At 42.5% G+C, this 25,174-nt stretch overlaps 1 protein-coding gene and 1 long non-coding RNA gene across 3 annotated transcripts in view; both read left to right on the top strand.

Moving 5' to 3' along the window:
- Positions 1-25,174, top strand: part of LOC101949854 (guanine nucleotide-binding protein G(q) subunit alpha) — a 220,243-nt gene that overhangs the window by 59,977 nt on the left and 135,092 nt on the right. The window lies entirely within an intron of this gene.
- On the top strand, positions 20,598-24,196 carry LOC135972431 (uncharacterized). Its single transcript, XR_010588884.1, has 2 exons — positions 20,598-22,900; positions 23,564-24,196. It is a non-coding gene; the product is annotated as an uncharacterized LOC135972431 (long non-coding RNA).

Here is a 25,174-nt window from a genome sequence, read left to right as displayed (position 1 = left end):
AAAGTATTATTTTTTAAGGCATAAAATTGCTTATTCCTGTATCTTTCTTTTTAAAAAAACAAACTCCTGAATTTTATCTAATAGGATCTCTTTGTAGCTGCTGGGAATGTTGAAAAACCTTAGTGTTTTGCTGCTACAGCAAAGAATCAAGAGATTATTTGTAATATCCATAATCTCCCAGGGGTTTTGTTATCAAACTCTCTCACCTTTCAGTGAGAGTTTCTTTCTTGCAATGCTGGCTAGATATGCTCCTAATGATTCAATTATTTTTTCTCTGAAGTGTATGCTCTCCTCACTCTGACTCTTGTGAAGTCAGTTACTCTGTTTATTTAATCGTGCTGTACAAAAGTGAGATTAACTCTTACCAGTCACTCAGATATTCTTTTTCTGTAGTATTTGTTGTTTAAGTACCCAAAACGTCAAAGAGCAAGGAAATCCACAGACCTAAACCTCTATTAACCAGAAACAACAGGATTTAGTAAAGTAGTGTTAAGGTGGACACCCACTGTGTTGAAGTATATGAGGTTTAATTATTAAAGGTGAACTGCAGATACAGCATCCAAAATATCATCGACTTCAGCAATAGGAGGTATTGAGCCTGTTGTGGCTTGCTAGTGTAGACAAGACCAAACTGTTTTTAATCCGAATTTGGAAACTCTGTTATAGTAAATCATAATCTCTACCTAAACTAGTTGTTGTTTTCTTGTATGAGTTCTAGTAGGCTGAATATGTTATGTCAGGTGAGTTTCATGAAAAGCACATCAGAGCCTGTGTTGTTCATGATTATTGTACTTATCCTTATGTAAAATCTAGGTACTTTTAAGGGCTAGATTCTAATCCCCTTACTCTCCTGGAATAGCCACAAGTGGTTCCATTGACTTTGATGGGGCTATGTGTGAAGTAAGGCACTACCCAGCGTGAATAAGAATATATGGATCTGATCCTAAATTTGTAGGGACAATGCACAATTTCCTTAAGGACTCTTTGCATATAAAAATATAAGTGACATTACAGTTGTTTCAAAATCATGCCTAACTATTGAGGGACACGATCTACCAAATTTACATTTTACAGAAAAGGTCACTTTAAAACAATGAACTCAGATCAGACTCCACTTTAAGTCTGCTGAAAACAAACTCGTTACCCTTGCATCCTAAAAAACACAGGAAGGGCACTTCCTATTAACTTGAATATCATATCAGGAAATCCTATCTCTAGAGAATTTCTTGAAGTTTGAGTAACAGCCTATTTTTAGCTCACCACTTGTTTTGCCCCCTCTGTTTTGAAAACTGCACAGCTTCCAATTCACAGTAACACTGATTGTGCTTAAAGATACGAGAATAGAATGGCCCTTGTTCATTAAATGCTACAGACTGTGGGTTTGATCTAGAGGGCATAGCAGGGGTATTTTCAGTCTCAAGGGTTTCTCCATCCTTTGTTCAGGAGGCTCAAAATCTAGGGATGTTTTGGACTTCTGACTGCTCCTGCAATATCAGGTGATGCTGGGTGGGGGGGAAGCTGGCTTTCCCTTCCCACCCCTGCAGTGTCCACCTAAATAGGCAATTGGGACCTTGTTATGATAATCTAGGCCCCTGTGACTTCTAGACTGGATAACTGTAATATGTTCTATGTCGGCCACTTGGAAGAGGCAGCTGATGTAGAACATGACTGCCTACCTATTAAGCAGTGCTAGCCACAGAATACATATTAGGTCATTTCTTCAGGAACTGCATAGACTTACTGATAGACTGCATAGACTTAACTGGTTCAATTAAAGAAGGTGATTCTGATCTTGGCTGTTTGTAAGTCAGGAAGTCAGCTGAGAGCCTCAAGCTAGGTATCTAGAATGAAATGTCTTAGAGCTTGTGGTAGGAGATTCTTTCATGCCAGGCCTTGACACCAGAATTCTTTCCCCCTGCTAGTCTGACAGAATTTGAGTTCTTTTGAGGTATAGGGTATTGGGTGCGGCTTGTTTCTTCACTCAGGATATTGCATGACATGGGGAGTGGTGATTTACGGGTTGGCATTTAGTTTGTTTTTGTAGAAGGCTTATTGTTTTTCCTTTATATCTTGATACTAAAAGTTGAAGTAATTGTGGAGGTTTTTAAAGTTTATAACAAGTCAAGATGCATGTACAATCAAGCTCTTTTTATAAATTAAAAATAAGCCTGAGTTTCACGTGCAAAAATGCATAGGCAATTACCAGGATTACATACAGAAATAAGGTTTTTCATCCATACATGTCTCATCAGGAATCTAAATGGCAACATGTGCCTGAAAATCCAGTGTGAGCTACAACAGTAATCATTGCATATGCAGCTAGAAATGTTCAAGTTCACTCACATTTTTTACATTCAGAATGTAGGCCTGTCTGTCAGAAATTTGGCCATGTGTGTCTAGGCTCCTGTCAATAGTGCTGTCAGTTACGAAGTTCAGCATAGCATTATTAGCCGCCATTCTCACCTCTAACTTCTTCTCAGAATCTTAGTAGTGGATTAGAAGCCATTGCTTCAGAGACACTAGTCCTGAGCCTTCCCTCCTGTTGTGTATTTCCTACATGTAACCAGTGGTAGAGGGACAGGGGTGGGAGTGAGCATATCAATATGGATTTTTTATTTTTCTCTCCCACCATTATGGAAGCACTTGCTTGGGGAACTACTAAACAAAAGGCTCAAGTCACTACTCTGGAGGTATACAGTTCCCAAAAGACAATTTTCTATTTCTATTTCTCCCTAACAGACAGGCACAAGAGAGGCAATAGACTAGTTCTGGATTGGTGGCTGGTGTGCACAGACTCTCATTCACAGGTAACAAGTCCATGTGAACCTAACTTGCCAAATTGCTATAATGAAGTGTCCGGCAAGAAACTGTTGATTCAAAGAGGCTGAAAAGACAAAAGTGAGAGCAGGCCTTGCCAGCAGAGCAAGGAGTTTGTACTTGTTCCTAACTTCTGCTGTAGGTTTCAAATATCTCTGTGTTCATTTAGCCAAGGTAATGACCTGAGACTCTATTACAAAAGGCAATCTGTATATTTACTTAGGGTTACCATATTTAAAAAATAAAAAAAGAGGACACTCCACGGGGCCCTGGCCCCACCCCTTTCCCGCCCCGCCCCTTCCCCAAAGTCCCCACCCTAACTCCCCTTCCTCCCTCCCAGCCACGTGAAAAGGGCTGCCCAAGCGCTAGCGGCTTCACGGTTTGCCGGGCAGCCTCCAGACCCTGCGCCCCTGGCCGGTGCTTCCCCAGCGCAGCTGGAGCCCGGGAGGGGAAGCACCCAGCTGTGGGCGCAGGGTCTGGAGGCTGCCCGGCAAACCGTGAAGCCGGTAGTGCTCGGGCTTCGGGCAGCCCCCTTGCCTCCGGACCCTGCACCCCCGGCCGGGCACTTCCCCTCCCAGGCTCCAGCTTCTGTTCACCTCCCCTGACTCTTCGGCTCTGTTTAAAAGCCGAGCTGTCTGAGCGCTCCGGCTTTGGGCAGCCCCCTTGCCTCTGGACCCTGCGCCGCCGGAGCAGAGCAGCTGAAGCCCAGGAGGGGAAGTGCCCGGCCAGCGGCTGGGGTCCGGAGGCAAGGGGGCTGTCCGAAGCCAGTAGTGCTCGGGCAGCTCGGCTCTTAAACAGAGCCGAAGAGTCAGGGGAGGAGCAGAGCAGACGCGGGAGGGGAAGTGCCCGGCCGGTATTTTCCCGGACATGTTCGGCTTTTTGGCAATTCCCCCCAGACAGGGGTTTGATTACCAAAAAGCCGGACATGTCCGGGAAAAACCGGACGTATGGTAACCCTAATTTACTACCCTGTTACAAAAGGAATGTTTCAAAATCCAAAATCAAATGGATGAGGCAAATTTTTTAAAGTCAAAATTCTATGTGCACAATCTGACTCTGCAGTATTCACCCCAGGCTATTGTGCATCCAGCTGTCTCATTGCTGCTTCAGATCCAGACAGCTCTAGCCACAATATTTTGGAACAAATTAATAAAAATTGTAAAAGATTTGTAGTAGGTATGGATGCCAAATTAGATAAACTCGTCTCTCAAGTAAATGATTTGGAGAGCCAGGTGAACACTGTTGAATCCCAACCACCTCAAGCAAAAAACACTGCTGATGACAAGGAGGGCCTAGCTCAGTCAGCTCACCTGACATGCAAGAAGAATAAAGTTTCAGTATGTTCAATAAAATTGCTCATTGACTTCTAGACAGGGAAGATTCTGGGGGACTACTGTCCTTTTAGAAAAATGAGATTCGTGTGATTATTTAAATGAGGCTGTTCTTGAATACTTATCGACCTGGAATGAGCTTGTGAAGTTGCTCTCAAAGCAGATGTGCCATCTGCATGATTTTCTTCAAAGTCTCAAACCTGAGGGACTGAGATAGGGTCTTAAAAGTAGGTTATAGAAAAGAAGGCTTTATACTGTTAGCATTCGTTAATATTCAGCTTTAGTAGTCTCAGAAATCCATCTCAAGGCACACAAAAATGAAGAAATGTGTCCAATAAAGAGAAGCTTTACAAACAAAGATAATGAAGCACCGTAGTTCTACACTCTGGTTACCTCTGGATGCAATTTCTTGGCAAGGAATAGATTTTCTGGGAGCCAGCCACTATGAAAACCTGTGTAACAAGATTTAAATTAGCATCACACCTAACAGCATGGGTGCAGACAAGGAACCATGGACTGTACCCATGATAGATTCTCAGGAATCATACTGTGCTGTAAGATGAATGCTGAGGGCTCTGAGTAACCACTTCACCCTTCTTTCCACTTGGGAGCCAGCAGTGAGAGGAACATCAGGGTGTCTTTTTATTTAAAAAAAAAAAATCCCCCCAAAAAACCCAACAACTCCTCTCTGGAACACTTGCTTCTCCAGCAGCAGCACAGGGAGCAGTGCTAAGGGCTGACACACTCCACAGCAGCATCCTGATGTTGTTAGAAATCTCATCCTCACAATGTGAACACTTGGCTTTACACTGGCTTGTTGACTGATTGATTAGTTCTAACCACACCTGAGTCGTCCTTCATTTCCGTGCTCCATTTGCTGCCATACTTCATTGTCCCACCACTGCACTTCTACTCTCCTCTTTTAACACTGCTTCCCCTCTGCCTCATTCATCTCAATGGGAGAGCTTCCCTCTTTCTTCCATTCTTCTTTCTCCCACTGTCCTCATCCACTCCTTACCATTTCCCTCTCTCTCACTTCTACCTAAACCACGCTTAAAAAGATAACTTTATTTCTTTACAATGAATCCAGGGCCTTATTTTTAAAATCAAGCATGTGCTTAAGTGCTTTGCTTAAGTGGGGCCTTAGTTTTACTGTCTCACATCTCCATTTGTAAAATCTCAATAATGCTTCTTTTCCCATACTCGTTGTCTTATTTGTGCCATGTCTAGCACAGTGGAGTCCCTATCTGAGTTGTAGGTTCTGTCATAATACTAATAATGATGATAAAGGCACCTAAATAAACATGGACAGATTTACGGAGATATGGAGCACCCTCAGATCCCATTGAACTTAGTGGTACTCACTAAATTTTGGCCTTTCTTTTTTTACTCCTTTTGGGGGACAAACTTACTCCAGTCTCAAAACTCTGGCCAGCTTTTGCATAATATATACAATCATCTAAGCACATTGTGTATTTTTAATACACAAACAAGGGGGTTTGTCTATATGCTCTATGAATGTCAGTACAATTTTGCTGCAAGACTTCTGATTGAGTCTCATTATACGTACTGCACTGTTTTTCTTTCTGTCAATTTAAAAATTAATAAAAATTAAAATTTATTAATAAAATTAATTAATAATAAATTTAAAGAGAACCTTCCAGAAGAACAATACATGAATGTATGTGTTTTAACAGTACCTTGGCTTACACACCACTAATTTGCACATTGTAATCAGCCACCAGGTCGAGCATCAGGAGAATATTTTGTTTTTATTATAAAGGAACTTACAAACAAAAAAACATTTTCCTCTTCCTGGTGAAATCCCAACTACTAAAACAGAGAGACCATTTTAGGCCCCAATTCTGCAAAGAATTACGTGCATACTGAGCATTTAGGTAACCCCCCCTAAATGTAACAGAATTACTCCTGTGCTTCAAGTTAAGCTTGTTTATAAGTCTTGCAGGGCCTTAATTATGAAATATATATGCCATAAGTAGGCCCCTACCAAATTCACAGCCACAAAAAACGCGTCACGGACCTTGAAATCTGGTCTTTTCTGTGATTTTACCCTATACTATACTCATTTCAGGTAGGAGACAAGCGTTTCTCAAATTGGAGGTCCTGACCCAAAAGGGAGTTGCAAGAGGTCATAGGGTTATTTTAGGGGCATCATGGTATTGCCACTCTTACTTCTGTGCTGCCTTCAGAGCTGGGCGGCCAGACAGTGGCGGCTGCTGACTGAGAGCCCAGCTCTGCAGGCAGCAGTGCAGAAGTAAGGGTGGCAATACCATTCCATCCGTCAACAACAGCGCAGAAGTAAGGGGAGCAGTACCGCGAACTCCCCATCAATAACCTTGCAACCCCATCCCAACTTGTTTTTTTGGGTCAGGTCCCTTATAATTACAACACCATGAAATTTCAGATTTAAATAGCTGAAATCATGAATTTTATGATTTTTAAAATCCTATCACCGTGAAATTGACCAAAATGGACTGTGAATTTGGTAGGGCCCTAACCATAATATAGTGTATTGCAGAAAGAAATGTTAGTCATAATTCTAAATGCTCAATGTTAGCAACTCATTTTGTTGTGCAATAAAATGTTTTCCTCTTCCTTTTTTATTTAGCATTTTAAAATAATCTCTTCACTTTAAATATTATAATTTATAAATAAAGGACTGTACTTAGGCAAGAGGAAATTAGTATGTACGGAAGGACACAGCTGGCTGGGGAGTGATGTCTGTTTTTTATCTTTCCTGTACCATATTTTATTTCATCAGCTAGTGTGGAAAGCAGGAGCTGGTGGCTGCTTGCTTGGTGATCTCTGTACATTTCATATGATCTATCGGGCTGTGAGAAAACATAATTCCAAAATCCTTAGTTTCCTCAGTAACTAACTCTGCACTTGTCTAAATCTCAATTTTAATGTGTGTGGCACATAATTCTATTTAAATAATCATTGTATATGTCTGCTCACATAATCACACATTCATGCAGACACTCTGTCAGACAGAGGGATGGAAAATGGGAAGGGTAATCAGGCCATCTACTGTATGACATGTGAGCTTGGGGTTTTTTACCTGAGAAATGAGGTTTTGTACTCTACATTTAATACTGAAGTATTGCTTTCTGAAAAGTATTGCTTTATGTGCCCCCAAAATGGACACATCGATTAGCAGTAATACCACTCCATAATTTTATTAATTAACACTATTTGAGTCTTAATTGTCCCGCAGTTAATTTTGAAAATAACATTGGATTCAAATAAATATTTTCTTGATTTGTTTTTCTTGAAATTAAATCTTTCTAAAAGGGTTTCAGATAAATTGTATCCAGTTCTATGTAACAATTCTGCAAGTTTGGTAGACATTGGAATACTTTATTTCTACTATCATACAGGACTAGTGATAAATTAAAATAAGATTTACTGAAATGTGTTAAGAAATCTACAGCATTTGTTTGGAGGTTTTTGTTTGCCACTTTCTCTCTTCACTTCCTATATGGTAAAAGTTTTAACGGCTCTGAAATGAAGAAAACTTCCTCTTATACAATTCTACTTTGGTTGAGAAAAATGGTTAACCCTGAGCAACTGAGATTTAAAAAAAAGAAGTTATTGAAGTTACTTTCTCAAGTTAGTTTGAATTTTGAGTGTGTGTTTAATATGCACACTGGAATGTACTCAATGATGGGTGTGTGCACTTAATGACCCTGATTCTTCACTGTAAGATCTATAGTTTTTACCCCTTTTCAGCATATATAACTCTACCAAATTGGGTCCCAAGCTGGTGAACACCTAGACTCATAAATAACTTCACACTTTACACTGGCCATGTGCCTAGGATGTGTGTTTGAGGATTAGGGCCTCACGATATTAGCATTTTACATCCATTTTACTCTCTGCATTCACTTCACACAGGTGTAAATGTCTACTTAGGTGAGAGGCATGGAAGATTAAGGGCGAATGTGTTGATTATGAAAGAGAGATTTCTCAAAGGATAACTAAGACATAACTGCTGACCGAGAAGTATATGAGACCATAAGACAATTTTTGCAGACTGTTTAATGCTATATAAACCTCGTAAACTAATTAACAGACTACATGAAAGTAAGGCACGTGCATAAGTGTTTGCAGGAAGCAAGCCTTATTTGCAAATTTTTAAGAAGATTCATTCTGTACCCAAATAATCAGTGTTTTAAATTTGTGGATGATATTCTGTATACAGAACAAAGAGGCTGAATTTCTGTGGTAAGTGCTCTAACTAGTGTCTCCCTAACATGCACTATATATAGTTTGTCTGTGTGTGCATTATAAATACAGGGTCCAAGACCCTCAGCTGCAGCTGAGGAGTTCTTGATTTGGCACTCAGCAGTAGTGCAAATAGACTGCTGGCTTCCTATGGTCCCAAGGGACTAATACGTTAGCTGTGGATCACTGGAGTAAAAGAAAGCCATGGCCACATCTGCTTCCTGTCCACCCCCGCCTCCAAACACAGCCCATATGCCAACACCGGGAGTTGGGAGGTGGTATGATATGGCAACTAGCTGTACACCACTAGAAGATCGCCCTACACTGGGACGAGATACCAGCAACATTGCTTTATGGCTGCGTTGATGTTTGTGCATCATTGTATTTAAGCAAATAAGGCATGCCCTTTAGGATCAGAATAGGCTCCAATGGTTTTTATATTTTGTTCTCTTAGTTAGATTTATTCCTCTTAAAAGCATGATTTCACCATGCTCCTCTGAGAGATGGTGCCATCTTGACCTTGGAAGGACATTGCTCTAGCTGAAGACTTTGTTTCCTAGCTCTACCATTTGTAAAGCAGTGGGGAAAAATAGGTCATAGTGGCAGCTCATCTCATAAAGAAGAGGTTTAGAGCAAGTATAAAATATGATTTGCTTTTATGCTTCTCTTATGTGTGTTTATTCACATATCACTATTATGAGGTGGTCCAGTGGTTCAATTTATCATACACTGCTAGTTCTACTTAGCTAGGTGCCTGCAGTTGGAGAAATATGGTAGCATCAATTATGCAAGGCTCCTTCAAGGATCATTTGAACAGAAGTCTGCTGAATACTAAATAGACATTTAATAGCTTTTACACTGGCAGGGTTCATTTAGTAATCTTTCAGACAGAATCAACAACTCATAATTGTGCAGAAGCAGGGCTTGTGCAGGTATTTTAATAAGTGCTCTGACAAGTGTACATTAGTATTGAAGTACCATTGAATTTAGCTTACATGTTAAGGAAGTGTCAATCTACCTTTCTAGGATCTAAAAAAAAAAAAATCTGTTAGAGGGCCTGGCAGTCCCCTCACTGTCACTCATTACAGTAGTAATAGGGTCATTCCATGTTGTTTGATATAAATTTCTGTGTCCAAACCAAGGCATCCTGCTTTAATCTGTCATTTAACTTCTGAGGCCAGAAGTATCCACTTTGTCAGCCTTCTGAAAAGCCTGCTTGCTTGCTTGCTTGCTTTCTTAAAGGTACATGCAGCAATAAAATAAAAAATAAACAAGGGTTGGGGAAATTTTTAACCTAACAAAACCACAGTCCTATTCAGACAAGTGGTTTTCTTTTTAAAACCTATTATGTCATTTTTGTGCATGTGTTTCCTGATTTCACTGTGGATGCTTTTTTTTTTTTTTTTTTTTTTTTTAACAAAAGCTTTTAGTTTGTAGAGCTGGTCAAAACATTTCATTCAGATCTTTGTAGACAACAAGGTACTTTTTTCAAAACTGGAAACTTTTGCAAAAAGCTTATGGGTTTTTGCTATTACAAATTGCAAATTACAGAATTTTACGGGATTTTGAGTAGGGTGGTTGCTTTTTCCTTCTCCCCCATTTTTCTTTTTGCCACTCTGCAACTTGTCCAAACTGCCTCAACCTTTGAAAAGTTACAAATAGCAACAGGAAACAATTCTTTCAAAAGAAAACAGAGTGCAAAAATCTCTGGATATAATTGTTTTCTATGGCATTCAGTGGCCAAATAAATACATAAGTAGGAGAAAACGTTCAAAGAAAATTTCATGACAAACGTAATGGCCAAAAATAATTTTGGAATGGAAAAATTAAAAAGCTGTAAAGGAGAGATTTTGTTTGTTTTTGACCAGTTCTGTTGGTTGGTAAGCATCTTTCAGAGATCATCATGGTGTGATTCCCTTGTAGAGGAGTCAGTTGATTCCATGGTGATAAATTGAGATGCCACAAACATTGGATTGCGATGTCACTAAAAGATTCAGTCAAGGAGAGGAGTTTCCATGGGATATGTGGAAAAACACATTGTGGGGTCTTTACTGAGTTCATGGGGCGTGACAAAAGGGAAACGTGATCTTAATGGGGTAGTGCTTATAGGGTAGCCAAGGAGTGCATGGAAGATTTCTACAAGAGGTATGGCTTGCTAACCACACATGAACTGAACCCTGTAGTGTTCAGAGAAGAATCTGAACTTTTAGGATCACATATCCAAACTGAGCCACTGAGCATTTTGAGCTTTAATGGCACTAATCGGGAATACAAAGATAAGAAAACAAAAAAATCCCATACCCTTTTATTCGATTAATTCTAAAAGGTCTCATAAAAAATAATCCCTTTCCTCTTAGCAAGGAAACGCACATAAATAAAATTGCGCTCAAGTGGGAAAGGCATCGACTGCACAGCAATTGATGAGAGCTGCCTAGCTCATGTCCTGCTTGTGTGATAAACGATGACATTGCATGTCTGCCCTTGCCGTAGGAGGATACAGTCAAATACGACATTGCAAAATATTTTAAACAGTAACTCCCTCTTGCAAAAATTAATACTGCTAAATAAAATTGTTTCTTCCTCTCCCTATTTAAAGATACAAATTTAGAAAGGGTAAATAACCATCTACTGAAGCAATAACTAGTTTGCTGTGTAGTTTTTCTTTTCTTATTCCAGCAGTATGTATACTCTGACTGGTATGTCATTGGGAGTCTTCTGCTTGTCCCTCTTTGGACACTCTTCAACTTTTGTGGTCTTCCTGTAGAGCTTCCTGTGTACTGCACTTTGATACTGTGTGACTCAGCAATATGGGTAGTGTTTTACGCATCTGACCAATAATAAAACTGCAACAGGGCTATGTAGTAAGAGTCTCCACTCTAATCCACATCAGAATGCTGTATCCTGAATTTACAGGAAGATGCACTTCTGTGATCTAGCAGACTGTTTCTGTTTCTAATTTCTGTAATCTAATACAGTAGAACAGACTATGAGGAGGCAGCCTTTTGTGGCTGCATCCCAAACAGATGTTATAAGCTTCTGGCTGTACTGAAACCAACACCATCTTCAGAAGCCTTGATAACATAAAATAGAATGAAATTGTGGCAGTTCAGACATTTTTAGTATAATTTTTGTGTCCTGTACTGTTGCACTAAAGTATATGGGAATTAGATTTGATTATCTGCTTTCCTCTCAGGAAAGAAATTTAAAATTAGATTCTTCTCATGAAACTATCTCCGTGAGAGAAGATTTAAAGAAATATATTTGGGGGAAGGTTTGGAGCAAATGTTAAGAGTGTTACAAATAAAGGGAGCTTGACAATTGACCTATAGGCTGAAATGTTGAGACCCTACTTCTAATGTAAGGATTAATCTCAAAAGATAGATTTGTTCATTAGTGCTTCTCCAGTGTTTAGATGGGCTCATTAAATCATTATCCTTTGAACATGACATAATTATTGCACTCTTTCAAGGTGCCAAGTAAGCTTCCCCCCTACCTTTATTTGATTTTTTTTTAAAAATAGAGGCCATTCTAGACTTGGTGATTGGATCCCTTTGATGGAGTCAGTCTCTGGTCAGTCACCTGTGGTATCCTGCATCATTGATCAGGTGCAATTGCCTTTTGTTGGAAAAAAGAATGGGGTGAATAAACAAGAACTGCCTGGAACTGGAAGGACATAACAGTCAGAAGCAGGCTGACAAGCCTATCATGTACATGGCAGTTGTTGAAGCCTGATGGGGATCTCAGCAGGATATTTGTTGAGCCCAGCAGCACATAACTTGGAACTGATCACATGGGTCTGACTCTCCAGTGACTTATATCTTGGGTAGTCACTTACATCTGTGTAACGTGATGGCAGGGTGGTTGTAAAATGCTGCCCTTCTGATTTTACTCCCACTTCGAACAGACATTGACTATACAAGGTGCAAAGCAGAGGGGATTGAGGCCCATATGTATTAAAAATAAGAAACACTGCATTCAAGTAGCTGTAGGGCTGAGCCAGCAAACAGAACTGCAGTGCTATGATGTGGGGTTAGCAATCAGAAGCCAATAGTTTTAGTAACATTACACAGAATAGTGAACAAAGGAAATACTAATGGAGATTAGCTACATTTAGAGAAGCTGCAAGTGTGGCTTCTGATGATGAGCAAATATTTTATGCACATTTTTACCACACAGTGTTTTTGTATCTCAAACTTGATTTGATAAGTACTTTATAGACTCGGAGGTATTTGATCAATCAGCTGCCACGTTGTGATGTTTCAGGGATCACCCAGAGCTCAGGGGTCCTGTCACCACCTGCCCTGTAACTTTGGGTGCCTTAATGCTTATGCTTAAGTATAGATTGGATGAATGGACTATAAGGTGGATAGAAAGCTGGCTAGATTGTTGGGCTCAACAGGTAGTGATCAATGGCTCAATGTCTAGTTGGCAGCCGGTATCAAGCGGAGTACCCCAGGGGTTGGTCCTGGGGCCGGTTTTGTTCAACATCTTTATTAATGGATGGTGGGATAGATTGCACCCTCAGCAAGTTCGCGGATGACATGAAGATGGGGGGAGAGGTAGATATGCTGGAGGGTAGGGATAGGGTCCAGAATGAACTAGACAAATTGGAGGATTGGGCTAAAAGAAATCTGATGAGGTTAATCCAGGACAATTGCAGAGTCCTGCACTTAGGAAGAAAGAATCCCATGCACTGCTACAGGCTGGGGCCCGACTGGCTAAGCAGCAGTTCTGCAGAAAAGGACCCAGGGATTACAGTGGATGAGAAATGGGATACGAGTCAGCAGTGTGCCTTTGTTGCCAAGAAGGCTAACGGCATATTGGGCTGCATTAGTAGGAGCATTGCCAGCAGATAGAGGGAAGTGATTATTCCCCTCTATTCAGCACTGATGAGGCCACATCTGGAGTATTGCGTCCAGTTTTGGGACCCCCACTACAGAAAGGATGTGGACAAATTGGAAAGAGTCCAGCAGAGAACAACAAAAATGATCAGGGTGCTGAGGCACACGATTTACATGGAGAGGTTGAGGGAACTGGGCTTGTTTAGTCTGCAGAAGAGAAGAGTGAGGGGGGATTTGATAGCAGCCTTCAACTACCTGAAGGGGAGTTTCCAAAGAGGATGGAACTTGGCTGTTCTCAGTGGTGGCAGATGACAGACAAAGGAGCAATGATCTCAAATTGCAGTGGGGGAAGTCTAAGTTGGATATTAGGAAACACTATTTCACTAGGAGGGTGGTGAAGCACTGGAATTCATTACCTAAAGAGGTGGTGGAATCTCCATCCTTAGAGGTTTTTAAGGCCTGGCTTGACAAAGCCCTGGCTGGGATGATTTACTTGGTGTTGGTCCTGCTTTGAGCAGGGGATTGGACTAGATGACCTCCTGAGGTCTGTTCCAACCCTAATCTTCTATGGTTCTATGAATGCTGTGCAGCTGTGGCTCAGAGCCCTGACACTAGTAACCAGCCCACAAGCATAAAGGTCTCACCTTGGCTTCTGCCAGCCTAGTTACTCCTTGCAGATTGACACCAACAGTCCTTCCATTCCCGTGTCTCCCCAGAGCCATCCTTCCCGAGTTCTTAACTACCAGGCACTCTGACTTTTCTGGTTCATCACCCCGAAGGCATGAAATATGCCCCCGAGTTATCAGTTCACTTTGGGGGACACACTCCGTACAGTTTGCACACCAGAACTTGTTTGGGGTAAATAGAAACAAAGTTTGATTAATGGAATAATCACAGTATCAAGGATGAAATAGTAAGGAAAAGCAAATACATACAATTTACACAGAAAATCATTATAAAGAGGCAACTTCAGGCTTTACACTTCTATATTAATAAATTCCTTTTTCTAATATAAGCTACTATTGCTTCTGAATGCAATAGCACCACACCCCCTGCTATAGAGGGAATACAGCGTTTCACATGCAGCTTCCTGCTTAAAAGCTGCCTCAGTTTCTGGATGAAGACTTCAGTTTCAAGCTTCCTTTAAAAGGGCTTTTTACATCTTTTTTTTTTTTTTACTTATGATTAGAAAATTCTGGCTGTGATGTCTCAATGTTGTTATTCACTGTAATGGTACAGAATTGGGCCCTTGGTTGTTTAACTTTTGTTGCACATGTTAGCCTTGACCTTTTAACCTCACTTTCCCTCTCTGCAAGTTGGGAAAATTTCCTACCTCTATAGAAATGCTGTGAGGATTAATTGGTTAATGTCTGTAAAGCTCTTTTGAAAATATTAAATTCTGTACATGTGATAAGTTTCGTTGTTCTCTTTTTTTTCACTTTTTTTTTTTTTTTTTTTTTATTAAGACAACCAAGCAAACTCAGTGTAAAATCCTTACATTATTAGTTCATGGAAGAAAACATCTTTACGTTGCTTAAAAGCTAGATGGAGAGGTTCCTTATTTGAGCCTGTTATTCTTTCTTTATGTATCTTAACTGAATGGAGATGTTACTCTGGAATGGCACAAGGTATTTCCATTCCCTGGTCCCGAGGGCTAAGTGTACTATTATGGTCTCGAAACCCTGTCTGATGGCAGAAGTGAAAGGCTCAGGGCCAGATCTTCAGCAATGCTCTATACTTTGAACTACTCAGCATGTACAGAAAGATGGAAGCTGGCTTAAACAGTCAGCTGCAGAATCCTTGGTTTGTATATCACACGCTTCCAGGCTCTGCATCACCCTCTTGCCCCTAATCCTGGTGCAGGAAGTATACTGAAGGTATGCGGAGGAATGGCCAGTGGTGTCCCCTAGGTTGGCAGAGTGGCACCCAGAAAGTCGTTTCCAGCTGATGTAAGCTAGAGCAGCCCTGAGACTGTTCAAACGTATGTTGTGGCCAAACCATCCGACAGAAGTTTCCAGGGTCAGGGGAGTAAAAAGGTGTCATACCTCCAAATTTGTTTCCCTCCTAAGGTCTGTCCTGAATGTAGCTGGGTTGAACCCAGCAGTTTGGCCCTAAGAGTGATCTGGCATGGATTGAGGGTGCTCACCACCTCATAGTAAGTGCTTAGGACTCGCAGAGGACCGCTCTGGATTTGGCCCCATGTCTCCCACATTACAGGAGAGTTTAATCTAGAAAACATAAGTCACTCAAAACCAGACCCTCTGCCTTCAGTTTTTAATGTATAATATACACATTTGCTTTTAGATGTTACTGATTAATCAAAATGTATCTGGCTGAGGAACAAAACAAGCTATTTCTCTGAGATAATGAGAAAACAGTTTGTCCTTACTGTTACAGTAAGCAACTGTCATTCTACCATCAGTATCTATCAGAACTGATTTATTTGTTTTCATTTTTTGACTCAAATGTTGTCTTTGAATATATGCAGCTCAATAGAATCTTGCACCTCCTTTTCATCCAAGAACAGAATGTGGCCACAAGACTAAGGTGGATATCTCTTTTAAAGAAATCTCATAATTTTCAGTTCAATATTGACATTGCACAGATAGACCATTATCTGTTCCTAATGCTTTTTCTCCTGTCATTGTTTTTTAAAGCAACACATTGTCAAGTAATATGTGAAATATAGAAATAACTTGTTTTTTAAATTTTGTGGACAAATATTTTTAGGAAGTGAAACTCCATATCATACAAATCAATTGTCAGTGATTTAGCTGTACTTCAGCTTCTAAACACTGCAATTTATAATGCAATTTACTTAAAAAAAATCCTTAGTATCACTATTCAGTATATAAAAAACAAATGGTAAAACTACAAACTTGAACAAATCCAGTTTCTCTTTGCTTGGTCAAGAGACAGGAGCTCCAGTAACCTTCCTTTCATATGGTGAAATGAATGCTGTCTCGTCTGGCACTGGCTCTTCTCAGTATTTAAAAAGAAAATCTCCATTCTCTGTTAAAATGTTTGTCTGTATTCAAAAGCTTTTTAAAATAGGTTACTAAATTATACTAACAGTTTCAAAACCCAAGGAAAAGCTTCCAGTTGTTCCTTTGATGTCAGTGTTTTTATGTTTGAGGCTGGTTTTGACAAGGGGATGTAACTGAACTGCTCATTCCATTTTTAGTTGGAGATCTTCTCTAATTTTCTATTTAAGGTTAGCAAAGCTGAATCTTTTGATAAGCTCTCCAATAATTAGGAGTCATTTGTAACTTGCAGCGCTTGTGTTCAGTTATTTTATAACAAATACAATTTAATGGTTTTTCTCCCTCTAGCTTCTTCTCCTCTCCTGCCCCTCCCCTTTTTTTATACAGTGCCTTTAAATCTTCTAGAATAGCTCTTTGGATTATATGAAAACAAAAAGATAGTGTTTGTGGGCTGAAAAGAACTCAAACATAGCTGTAGGGGGGGAGTTAAAAATCCTTTCCCTAGATTCACAGTTCCTTTAATAAAATGGTAGTAAACACAAGAGGATTTATGCTTGAAAGACAGATTGCCATGAGTTTATTCAGGCTGTTCCCCTTCCCTCTCTCTCTCTCTCTCTCTCTCTCCTCCCTTCATTAAATCATTTTTTATCTCACCTCATGACAGAAAAAGACTGACTCTGTTGGCCAATGTGTTCCCTGCCCCCATCACTTTTAGTGTTGTATGTGTACAGTATATGTCACCGATTCATGTGACTTGCAGACAGATAGCATATTCATACAAATGTAATCTGCAGTCCATAGTTCAGTCAAGTTTGATGTGTTGACAGGGAGGGTCTGCAGAACTAGCACAGTCAGCTTCATCTTGCAGAGAAAACCACTAAATTAGGAATCAATTAAGATATATTTTATGATTACTCCATATGCTAGTACGGACTGTTTGTTTGTTTTTTTGTTTTCCCCCCTGAATTTGCATGTCAGGTTAGCAGTGAGTGAAGGAAGTTTTCATGCTTGTCCACCTCAATAAAACCGCTACCATGGAAAATTTAACTGAAACTGAAATTATTCTTAAAATGCTAGGGCCCTATGTGTTCCTCACTATGCGGGCAGCAGGTCCATTAATAACTCCAGGGACAGCTTAACATCCCAACACAGCCCATTATGTGAAAATCCTCTTTTTGTATAAGAGACTGAGCAGACAGTTTCAAGAATCCTAAAACCTTTAATTCCTGGTGGAAATGGGAGCGACTCCATTGATTCCAGTGACCTGGGGCTGTACTTGGCCCAAAATTATTTCAGGCTGTCACCAGGGAGATATGTGACTAAGCCTTAATTTATGATGGGCCCACTGGTTGAACTCATACTCATGCTGATGAGCAGTTGCTCACATTGATATAGGATTACTCACATGTGTAATGGCTCAGCATGAGTGAAGGATCTGTAATCATGCTCAAAATATTTGGAAAATTAAAAGGACAGGCCCCAAACTGATTCCATCTGTCCAAAAATTAAAAAACAAAATTGCAGTGGATTTCTAATTGTTCTGGGAGTGAGGGGCAAATCTCGACCTTCCAAAATGTGTATCCAGCAGTATTAAAATCCCAGCACTGTAACACAACAACAAACAGAGGATGCTGGACATGTTGCATTTGTGGATTGGTTTCAGATCTCCCTGATGGCTTAACTCTTGTGATCTTGCAGGTGATTATAATTGACAAGACTTGTGTTCTGCTATTGCTTGTGAGGGCAGAAACATGGTCAGTTCTAAAGCTGCTAATGCAAGGCCAATTTTTGAAAAAAGCTCCAGGGGTAATCCTGGCAGTTACAGGCTGGTAAGCCTGACTTCAGTACCAGGCAGATTGGTTGAAACTGTAGTAAAGAACACAGACACATAGATGATATGTTGGGGACGAGTCAGTCAACGTGTCTTTTGTAAAAGGAAATCATACCTCACCACTCTACTAGAATTCTTTGAGGGGGTCAACAAGCATGTGGCCAATGGTGACCCAGTGGATATAGTGTGCTTGGACTTTCAGAAAGCCTTGACAAGATCCCACTGCAAAGGCTCTTAAGCAAAGTAAGCTGTTACGGGATAGGAGGGAAGGTCCTCTCATGGATCAGTAACTGTTTAAAAGATAGGACACAAAGGATCAGAATAAATGGTCAGTTTTCAGAATGGAGAGAAGTAATAGTGGGATCTCCCAAGGATCTACACAGGGGCCTGTGCTGTTTAGCATATTCATAAATGATCTGGAAAAGGGGGTACACAGTGAGATGGCAAAATGTGCAGCTGATACTAAATTATTCAAGATAGTGAAGTCCAAAGCAGACTGTGAATAGTTGCAACAAGATCTCACAAAACTGGGTGACTGGGCAACAAAATGGCAGACGAAGTTCAATGTTAAGTGCAAAGTAATGCACATTGGAAAAAAATAATTCCAATTATACACACAAAATAATGGGTTCTGAATTAGGTGTTCCCACTCAAGAAAGAGATCTTGGCGTCATTGTGGATAGTTCTCTGAAAACATCTGTTCAATGTGCAGCGGCAGTCAAAAGAGCTAACAGTGTTAGGAACCATTAAGAAAGGAAAGGAGAGTACAGATAACAAGGAAATTTAATGCCACTATATAAATCCTTGGGACACCCACACCTTGAATACTGCCCCATCTCAAAAAAGATATATCTTAGAACTGGAAAAGGTACAGAGAAAGGGAACAAAAATGATTAAGGATATAGAATAGCTTCCGTATGAGGAGAAATTAAAAAGACTGGAATAGTTCAGAGTAAATAAGAGAAGACTGAGGGTGGATACAGTAAAATACAACCATGCATGTTATGGAGAAAGTGAATAAGGAAGTTTTATGTACCCCTTAATATAATACAAGAACCAGGGGTCACCCAATGAAATTAATAGGCAGAAATCCCGTGCACAGGATATCCCTAAACCTCTGACTGTCAGAAGCTGGGTCTGGATGACAGGGCCATCAAAAGCTGAGAATTTCTTTATACATTATTGGCCATCTCATTTAGCAAAGTGGAGAAAAGGAAAAAAAATCAATAAGAAACAAATGGAAAATAAATTGAAATTCACTTAGCAGTGTCTTAGACATGAGAATGATCATATTACTTTTGTTTGCTTCAATATATTTAATAGTATTTTCCTCTAGATTCTGTATATGCCTGTCCTGTTCTTTACTGTGTGTGTGTGTGTGTGTGTGTGTGTGTGTGTGTGTGTGTCTCTCTCTCTCTCTCTCTCTCTCTCTCTGCAGGATCTGCACTACTTGGCAGGAAAAATATTAGCAGTTCAAATCAGGAAGACGTTGAACTAATTAATTTTAGCCCTGCTTCCAAAGAAGTAATTGCTGAAACTTCTTTAAAAAGTCTACAGAGGTAGTAATCTTGCACCTTCTCACAGATGTGAAATACTGCCAAAGAGCATATTGGCCAGGATGTAGTTGGTTGTGTCTGTCTGTCTCTGTCATTCTTGGCTCTTTTGAGTACAGAGAGTAAGTTGCCAGGTGTCTGGTTTTCAATCGGAAAGTCCAGTTGAAAAGGGAACCTGGCAGCGTCCAGTCAGATGTACTGACCGGACTCTAAAAGTCCGGTTACTGTGGTTGGGTGGGGGGGCATAAGTGGCAGCATCCACAGCAGCACATATGCACTGGCTCGGGCAGCCCTTGAAGAGAACGGTTTGCAGGGCTGTGGAAGAGGACAGAGTGCAGGGGCCCACGGCGAGTGGGGTCAGAGGCTCCCAGTGACATGGAACATTCCCTGGGAGGGAAGGAACATGAGCTGACCCACCAGCTGGCTCGTCCACTGCCCACACTCTCAGGCAGCTTCAGGGGGGGGAGGGCTCAAGCAGGCGGGGAAGAGGCTGCCATGCAGGAGGGCCGCATCCTAACTTGCCAGTGGGGTTGCCTGGCTGCTCCCATGTGGCTGCAGCGCTCTTCTGACCTGTACTCCCAGGCAACCTGTTGGATCTGGGATTTGCAAGTCCCTTGGGGCTGCTCACTCTGGAGTTGAGGGCAGGAGAACAGTGAACAACGGGGAAAGAGGAGAGTAACAAGCAGGAGCGGGGCCTGTGGGAAAGAGATGGAGCATGGGTGTGCCTGGGGGGAAGAGGCAAGGGCAGGGCTGGGGCCTTGGAGGAAGAGATGGAGCAGGGCCTCAAGGGGGAAGAGGCAGGGTAGTGGGAGTCCAGTTTTCAGACCTTAGAAAGTTGGCCATCCTAAGAGAGGGTAACATCCATGCCATCTATTTGAGGTGCAGATACTATGAAGATGGACACTGGGCAATCAAATTAGGATTACCTACCTAACTTTATCTACCTAATTCGTAGTCCTGTTTGTACCACCTACTCTGTAGTTCCTTGGCCTCTTTTTTTTTTTTTTATTTTTTTTTTCCTATTTGATTCGCAGCTTTTGCATTCCTTATTAGTTAAATAGCAACTTTCTATAGTCATTGATTGAATTAAACCTCCGTAAAGTGATCACAGTAAATCAGGTGGAGACTATTATTTTCAATGCAAATTATTTGGTTCCTGAGGCTTAAAATAAATGGTGAGTCAAGATAACCAGTGATTTGAATTAAGTGGGAAGGAAAGTCATTTTCTGGTCATTTGGCCATGATATGTTGTTGTTGGTAGCAGCAGCATGCCTTTCACTTCAGTCTTTCATACTCAGTGCTTACTGCTTTCTATCTACTTGATAAGGCCTTGATACTTTTTCCAGACACCTGTAGTAAAACCTACTAGCTGGAAATAAATGTAAACAAATAACAATAAGACTACAATTCCTATGTCCCTAAGATCCTGGGGCGACACCCATGTGAGAAACCTGGCACTCCAGATGCCTCAGCTGCTAGGAGGGGGAGGGGTTGGAATTTATTTATTCATTCACTCGTAGTATCGCCCACTATATGCTAGGCTGGAATTTCTACTCCAATAATTTTTTGGCATTCTACCTGAGGGATCTATTCTTTATATTAGCCTCTAACTGTTAGGTGACTGATAAATGTGAAGTTCCAGCCCAGTCAAGCTGTAGGAGAGAAAAGGAGCCGCCTTTACCATCTCAAGCTGCCTGGTTTTTGCAAAGGGGGTGAATGAAGTGTCGGGAGGGGGGAACGCAGGTACTCTACCCTTCCTCCGGTTGCTGCAAGAGTTTGGATAAGCTCTGATTCTCTATCCCTCCCCTGGTTGCCACAGAGTGGGGGAAACTCTTTCAGAGCCTCTTATTTTTGGGGTTTTCTTCTCCTTGAATAACTATAGTATCTATCTCTGCTGCTTTCCCAAGCACTGGCAGCAGCATAAAATTCACATGATTCTTCAGTTTCACTACTGCTTCTGGGGTTCTAAACAGCCACTATTAAACTGACTATAGAGTTGTAAATTTCTCTTTGCTACTGCTTGACAAACCTATGAACAGCTTCCACAGGCAGATGAGCTTCCTGGCTATAAACTCAGAAAGACAGTACTGATTCAGCTTGGGGCCAATTTGAAACCAAGTTGTTGGGAGAAGGCCTTTGAGAAGAAATGACTCTCAGGCCTTTTCTACACTAGGAAATTAGGTCAGTATAACTACATCACTCAGGGGTATGAAAAATCCACACCCCTCAGCGATGCAGTTAAACCAGCCTAACCCGTGGTGCGGACCTAATCTCCCGTTGACCTAGCTACCACCTTTCATTACGCATGCCATGTCCTACTTCATTGTGTATGCTCATTGAGTTCTTGGGTATTGTGTTGAGATTACCAACATAGGCCTTGGCTACACTTGCGAGTTGCAGCGCTGTAAAGCCACCCCCAGTGCTGTAACTCACTCCCCGTCCACACTGGCAAGGCATTTGCTGCGCTGTATCTCCGTGGTTGCAGCTCTGCATGTACTCCACGTCCCCGAGAGGAATAGCATGTATTGCGCTGCCGCTGCGGCGCCAGTGTGGCCGCCCAATGCGCTGTGACTGGCCTCCAAAAGTATTCGGCAGTATCCCACAATGCCTGTTCTAGCCACTCTGGTAATCAGTTCAAACTCTACTGCCCTGGCCTCAGGTAACCAACCATGTGACCCACCCTTTACATTCCCCAGGAATTTTAAAAATCCCCTTCCTGTTTGCTCAGCCACGCGTGGCGTGGAGTGCTATCAGCGAACCTTTCCAGGTGACCATGCCTCTACACACCAAGTGAGCCCCAGCATGGAGCAATGGCGAGTTGCTGGACCTCATCAGTGTTTGGGGGGAGGAAGCTGTCCAGTCCCAGCTGCGCTCCAGCCGTAGGAATTACGATATATTTGGGAAGGTATCAAAGGACATGATGGAAAGGGGCCATGACCGGGACACCCTGCAGTGCAGGATTAAAGTGAAGGAGCTGTGGAGTGCCTACCGCAAAGCCTGCAACGCAAATGGCTGCTCGGGTGCTCCCCCCGCGACCTGCCGATTCTACAAAGAGCTGGATGCGATACTTGGGGTTAATCCCACCTCCACTCCGAGCACTACCATGGACACTTCAGAGCGGGTGGAGGGGGAGGGGGGAGGGAGGAGGAAAACGGGAGTGAGGGTGCTGGGCCGGATGGAGACACCCCGGAATCCCTGGAGCCATGCAGCCAGGAGCTCTTCTCGAGCCAGGAGGAAGGGAGCCAGTCGCAGCGGCCGGTACTTGGTGGAGGACAAACAGAAGAGCAGGTTCCCGGTAAGCGGGTTTTTTTTTTCGGGAAGGAATTTTTTCGGTGCGGGCTCTTTGGGAGAGGAAGATTAGGCATGCATGCCTAGATGCGGAATAGTGCATTGATGTGGTTTATCACATCGCGGTAATTGGCCTCGGTAATCTCCTCGAATGTCTCATCCAGAACGTGTGCAATGCGCTTGCACAGGTTTATCGGGAGAGCCACCATGGTCCTTGTCCCAGCCAGGCTAACGTGTCTGCGCCACTGAGCCGTGAGGGATGGGGGAACCATTGTTGCACACAGGCAAGCTGCATATGGGCCAGGGCGGAAGCCGCATTTCAGTAGAAGACCCTCCCTTGCTTCCCAGGTCACCCTCAGCCGCGAGATATCGTCCAGGACGAACTCCTGTGGAAAATGTTGGGACAGCGTTCAGTGTAGGTGCCCCCTGAAGCTGTTGGCTCTCCCCAAGGCACAGAAACCCAGAGGACAGTGCAGCTCTGAAACAATCAGTCCCCCTTACTCACCATTTTGAGGCTCCCGTGGGATATGTGTGCTCTGTTTCGAATGGGAAAATTATGCTATTGTGTAGACACTGTGTGTTTTCTACTCCTTAAGTGCGGGGGGGAATCATTACTCTGTCTGGTATAAACAATGATGCCTCTGTTAAATGTTGCATTTTGCCTATACAGCTGCATCAACCTTGAGACCTCAGCCGTCCCTCTTATCGCCTGCTCAGAGACTGCAAAGACTCAGGAAGAGATCGCGAAAAAGCGAAGAAGACATGCTGCAATAAGTGATGCGGCAATCTATTAAAGAGAATGAGAAAGCACAACAGGAGGGAGAGAGAAAGCAAGATCCGCCAGGAAAACGCAGCGCCCGGCGGCAAAGCACGGAGCACTGGCAGCAAAGCACAGATGAGCTCATAAGCATCCTGGAGCGCCAAGCAGATGCTATCCAGGAGCTCGAAGCCATGCAGAAGGAGCAGTACCGCAAGCGCAAACGCCACCCCGCCCCCGCACAGCCCTTGTCCCAAAACTCTTTCCGTTGTGCCCCACTGTGACCTCTAACCCACTTTCCCCAACTTCCGTGTTCTTCACACCACCAGCTGCCTCCAACACCAGTATCTTCACCACCCAGCCCTGAAAACCATGACCCTTACCCTCTGCACTCAACCCCCATCACCAGGCAGTATAGCTATCCTGAAGTGCAGCACTCATTGCACAGCACACCAGACAGGACATACACAAATTTGTGATTGTATCGTTCCCCACTCCACCCCCTTGTTTCTTTTCAATAAATACATTTTTTTTTCAATAAATGGATTTTTTGGCTATGAAAACATTATTTATTATTGAATAAAGTAAAAGACTCCTTAGCCCAGGAAATACAGGCACTGCAAGTCTGCTTAGCAAACACTGATTCCTAAAGATTGGAACTATTGCACTTCACTCCCGTGCAGGGCACCAGATATCACTGCTGGTTTTCAGCCGCAAATTGCTCCCTCAAGGCAGCCCTAATCCTTGCAGTCCCGGGCTGGGCTCCTGTAATAGCCCTGCTCTCTGGCTGTGCAAATTCAGCCTCCAGGTGTTCAACCTCGGAGGTCCATGCCTGAGTGAAGCTTTCACCCTTCCCTTCACAAATATTATGGAGGGCACAGCACGCAGCTATAACCGCGGGGATGCTGTTTTCGGCCAAGTCCAGCTTCCCGTACAGAGATCGCCAGCGGCCCTTTAAATGGCCAAAGGCACACTCCACAGTCATTCGGCACCGGCTCAGCCTGTAGTTGAACCGTTCCTTGCTGCTGTCAAGGCTCCCTGTGTAAGGTTTCATGAGCCACGGCATTAACGGGTAAGCGGGATCTCCAAGGATCACAATGGGCATTTCGACTTCCCCTACCGTGATCGTCCGCTCTGGGAAAAAAGTCCCGGCCTGCATCTTCCTGAACAGCCAAGTGTTCCGAAAGATGCGTGCGTCATGCACCTTTCTGGACCAGCCTGTGTAAATGTCAATGAAACGCCCACAGTGATCCACAAGAGCCTGGAGAACCATGGAGAAATACCTCTTCCGATTAATGTACACGGCTCCTAGGTGGGGTGGTGCCAGAATAGGAATGTGCGTCCCATCTATCGCCCCTCCACAGTTAGGGAACCCCATTTGTGCAAAGCCATCCATTATTTCCTGCATGTTACCCAGAGTCACGGTTCTTCTGAGTAGGATGCGATTAATTGCCTTGCAAACTTACATCAACGCAATTCCAACGGTCGACTTTCCCACTCCAAACTGGTTTGCGACCGACCGGT

The sequence above is a fragment of the Chrysemys picta genome, chromosome 6, assembly GCF_011386835.1.
Source record: "Chrysemys picta bellii isolate R12L10 chromosome 6, ASM1138683v2, whole genome shotgun sequence".
In the NCBI taxonomy this organism is placed as follows: Eukaryota; Metazoa; Chordata; order Testudines; family Emydidae; genus Chrysemys; species Chrysemys picta.
Note: the sequence above shows the minus strand (reverse complement) of the source record. Positions and strands in the feature narration are given on the sequence as shown.